The sequence below is a fragment of the Gracilinanus agilis genome, chromosome 4, assembly GCF_016433145.1.
Source record: "Gracilinanus agilis isolate LMUSP501 chromosome 4, AgileGrace, whole genome shotgun sequence".
Taxonomy (NCBI): Eukaryota; Metazoa; Chordata; class Mammalia; order Didelphimorphia; family Didelphidae; genus Gracilinanus; species Gracilinanus agilis.
Genome location: NC_058133.1, coordinates 472,121,097 through 472,125,971, shown reverse-complemented (window position 1 = coordinate 472,125,971; position 4,875 = coordinate 472,121,097). Strand labels below are relative to the sequence as shown.

The 4,875-nt window shown below is 40.1% G+C and overlaps 1 pseudogene; it reads left to right on the top strand.

Moving 5' to 3' along the window:
* The first annotated feature begins 2,184 nt into the window (after positions 1-2,184).
* Positions 2,185-3,591, top strand: LOC123247234 (annotated as a pseudogene).
* Positions 3,592-4,875: the final 1,284 nt, after the last annotated feature.

Below are 4,875 nucleotides of genomic sequence, written 5' to 3'. Positions count from 1 at the left end.
TAAAATATTTAATATTTGTTTTAAAAAAACAACTCTTCATCAAAAAAAAACAAACCAACTCTTACTTTCTAATCTTAGTTACAACTCTAAGACAGAAGGGCAAGGGCTAGGCAAACAGGGTTAAGTAACTTGCTGAGGGTGATAGCTAGGAAGTATCTCTGGCCAAATTTGAACCCAGGTCCTCTCACCTCCAGGGCTGGTGCTTTATCCACTGTGCCACGTAGCTGCCCTTATATTTCTGTGTTTTAACGAGCAGTAAAGGGCAAAGGCTGGGCTCCAGGGTTAAGGTGGGATTGCTGAAAGGGCTTTATAGTACTTTGGTGGTGAGAGTTTTTGATTATATTACTAATAAAACAACTATGAAAAGAAATGAACCTGGTGGGAGCAGCCTTGTGTGGCATTTGTCTCCTGGTGGCTTTGCATGATGTAGGAGTTTAGAAGGGCTGGGTGGCAGGCCTTGTACCTGAATGATGGGCATGGAAGTCTTTGTGTCTTTTGAGGAAGTAGGCATCTTCTCCAGGAGAGGTGGAGTTCTGAGATACTCCAGGTTGACCAGGGTGGATCAGACTACTGCCCTGTGGCAATGAACCTCTAGCATTTGTCAGTGCCAACAGAGGGCAGCAGCCATCTACCTGGCTTCTGCAAGCACTGCTTATAAAGGAAGGCTGATTCCAGTGGGGAAAAACACAGTCTTTGAACTTTCTTTCTCCCTCAGCAAATACCTGGGAAGCCACCAAAGGTAGGAAAGAATTAGACCAATACACCTGATATGTTGGGAAAGAACATAATTCTACAGAGACCACAGGGCTAATGAGTTCCAAAGTTTTTTCATGATGTACCTCTGTCAGTAAAATATATTTGATTTTTTATTACATGGAATTGGTAAAAAAAATAATAAAATCTATTTGATCATCACACTTAAATATATGTAAATGTAGATAAGTGCATATATGGATATATATGTATCTATATATATGCATATAAATGTTTATAAGGAAGGGAGCCTTGGAACCAGTGCTCAGTATTAATTCTAAGAAAGATTCTATGAATTCCTTTCTTTTAATGCACTACAAGAACCAGATATCTAATCCCCACTGATGAGTTAGAAAGTTCTACTGAGCCAAAATTTGCATCCTGGTCACTTCAGCCCAAAGGTCCTTATTATACTTTGGAATCTACTTAGAGAAAATTCTAACTTAATTCCTATTACACATAGCAATACTTAAATATTTGAAGGCAGCTATGATGTTGCCCCTGAGTCTTCTCTTACTGACAACCTGAGCTCTGTCTTTGCATCCTGATGGCACCCTGGAGGAAAACCAAGACCATGGCCACTGGGCTTATCTAATGACCACTCTTCTGCCAGGCTTTTCAAAGGCCAGTGGCTTGCTGGGTCCTGGGCCTGACCAATTGGCCAGCATGGCAGAACCAAAGCCAGCAGCAGCAGCTTTACAGGCCTCATGATTCTTCGATTACTTTTTAGAGAATGGGATTGGGAGATCAGGAACATTGTGGCTTAGTCCAGAATTCATGCTTTTCTCCAGGGCTGGTGTTGAGCTTTTAGGAGGAAGGGGAAGAAAACATGTCTTGAAAGAGATGATGTTAGAAAACATGGGAAAGGGGACATCTAGGTGGCTCAGTGAATTGAGAGCCAGGTCCAGAGATGGGAGGCCCTGGGTTCAAATTTGACCTCAGACACTTCCCTACTGGGTGACCCTGGGCAAGTCACTTAACTCTTCGCCTAGCCCTTACTACTCTTCTGCCTTGGAAACAATATATAGCATTGATTCTAAAGTGGAAGATAAGGGATTTAAAAAAAAGAAAACAGGAGTCTTTCAGCTTCCTTTGCTGATGGAACTGGACCAGCACCTGATGAATGGTCTAATGAGGTACAGGCAGAAATTTGGAAGCAAAGCATCCTGTGGGACTTTGCAAGGCAGCAACAGTTCCTTCTAGCAGAACAACAGTGGGTACAAATACTGGAAGATCAAAAGAAGGTCTGGGCAAACCCTGAAGAGACTTCACAGAGAACCAGACTCATATGGCCCAACAGAACATCATCCTTCAGCAAATGATCTCAGAATTAGAGAAGCTGCAGAGGCCCATGTGAAGTATGCCACAGAGAAGCTAAAGTCAAGGATCCAGAGTCACATTTCAAGCTGCTGCTGCTACTAACTAGACAAGATGATGCTGAGCACCAAAGGAGAAGAAGGCTTTGTGGTGAAGGTCTGGGGCTTGCCATGGTCATGCTCAGCCAGTGACATCCAACAATTCTTCTCAGAATGCAAAATTCAAAATGGAGCAGCAGGCATTCATTTCATCTATACCAGAGAGGGCAGACCAAGTGGAGAGGCATTTGTTGAACTTGAATCTCAAGATGAAGTCACATTGGCATTGAAAAAAGATAGAGAAACTATGGGATACAGATATGTGGAAGTATTCAAGTCAAACAACATTGAAATGGCCTGGGTGTTGAAGCATACTGCTCCAAATAGTCTTGACCACTGCCAGTGATGGCTTTGTGAACCTTAGAGATCTCCCATGTAGGTATAACAAGGAAGAAATTGTTCAGTTTTTTTCAGGGCTGGATATTATGCCAAATGGGATAACATTGCCAGTAGACTTCCAAGGAAGGAACAGCAGTGAAGCCTTCGTGCAGTTTGCTTCACAGGAAATAGCTGAAAAGGCTCTAAAGAAACATAAGGAAAGAATAGGGCACAGGTACATTGAAATCTTCAAGAGCAGCCAGGCAGAAGCTCAGATACATTATGATCCTCCTTGAAAGCTGATGGCTATGCAACATCCAGGTCTTTATGACAGACCCCAGGCTGGCAGAGGCTATAACACTCTTGGGAGAGGAGTTGGGGTTGCAGGAATGAGATGTGGTGCCTATGAAGCTGGGTACAGAGGCTATGATGACTACAACTGGTATAATCATGACTATTGCTTTGGGAGATACCTTAATTACTATTTGGCGATGTCTGATCTCAGCTACGGAGATAGTTGGTCTATCTTTCACCAGAGTCCAGCAGGCCATTATGTGCACATGAGAGGATTACCTTCCAAAGCTACTGAAAATGATATCTGTGATTTTTTCTCACCATTCAAACCAGTAGGAGCATACATTAAAATTGGATCTGATGGCAGAGTGACTGAAGAAGCAGATGTTGAATTTGCTACTCATGAAGATGCTGTGGCAGCTATGTCTAAAGACAAAGCAAATACGCAACTCAGATATATAGAGCTCTTCTTGAATTCTACAACAGAAGTAGACAGCCGTGCTTATGATCCCCAAATGAGAGGAGGCATAGTTTGTTAAACCAGTCTACTTATGGCAATCTGCCTAGCCAGGAGCTGAATGAGGGTTATGGAGGAGTCTCTGAAGGTCATATCAGCATGAACAAATATGACCAAGTGTTACAGAAAAACTTCAGCAATTTTTCAACCACCCATTGCACAGAGAACCAAGGAGAGGTGAATAACAGCTACAAGAATTGGGGGAGCTTTGCATATATGGGAGAGAATAGAATGGGAGAAATAGCTGGCATATCCAACATGGGAAACGAATGTGGAATGTATCCTGATTATTGACACTTTGTCAATGTTTATTCAAGAAAAATAATTTAAAATGATTTTTATAATACAAACTTTTGATTTATTTTCACTGTTAATGAAATAAAGATTGTTTAAAAAAAGAAAGAAAACAGGGAGTAGCAGAGCCTCTAGCAAAGCCACTAGTTGTTTGGAAAGGAGTTGCTATTGTTACACTTCTCAGTGGTGGACACTCATCAGATCAAATCTGATGTCCTTGACTAGGGTGATTTTAAATGGTATTTCTCTTTCTAACTTTTGCTTCTCTGATGTGTTGGAAATATGTAGAAATGTTGATGATTTATGTGCATTTATTATGTATCCTGCAACTTTGCTAAAGTTGTTGATTATTTCTGCTAGCTTTTTAGTTGATTCTCTAGGATTTTTTAAGTAGAACATCATATCATCTGCAAAGGGTGATAGCTTAGTCTCCTCATTGCCTATTTTAATACCTTCAATTTCTTTTTCTTCTCTAATTCCTATTGCTAGTGTTTCTAGTACAATGTTAAATAATAGAGGTGATAATGGGCATCCTTGTTTCATGCCTGATCTTATTGGGAAGGCTTCTAATTTACCCCCATTGCATATGATGCTTGTTGATAGTTTTAGATATATACTGTTTATTATTTTTAGGAAAGGCCCTTCTATTCCTATACTTTCTAGTGTTTTCAATAGGAATGTGTTACAATTAAAAATGATAAAGACTGATATAATAATATAAATTAGTAGTTTAATTAAAGCCATGCTGATAGAGATAAAATCATTAGATCATACATCTGTAAGTATTCACATTGCCTCAGTCGTCTTTACCTTTCGTATCGCCCGCGCCTGCTAGCTAAGAGAGTGACTTCCTCCTCACCCAGGAGATTTAACCCCTCTCTTACATCATCATACTTCCTGTTTGCCATCAGGAATCATGGGAAATGTAGTTTCAAAGTCTCTCACATGTCCATAGAAAATATATAACATACTTTTAAATGGCATCTCCCCAATTCCAAATATACAAATGGATGTTGTATTTTGTCAAAGGCGTTTTTAGCATCTATTGAGATAATCATGTGGTTTTTGTTTGTTAGTTTGTTGATATAGTCAATTATGTGGATGGTTTTCCTAATGTTGAACCATCCCTGCATTCCTGGTATAAATCCCACCTGATCATGATGGATAATCCTCTTGATTACTTGCTGGAGTCTTTTTGCTAGTATTATATTTAAGATTTTTGCATCTATGTTCATTAGGGAGATTGGTCTGTAGTTTTCTTTCTCTGTTTTTGGTCTGCCTGGC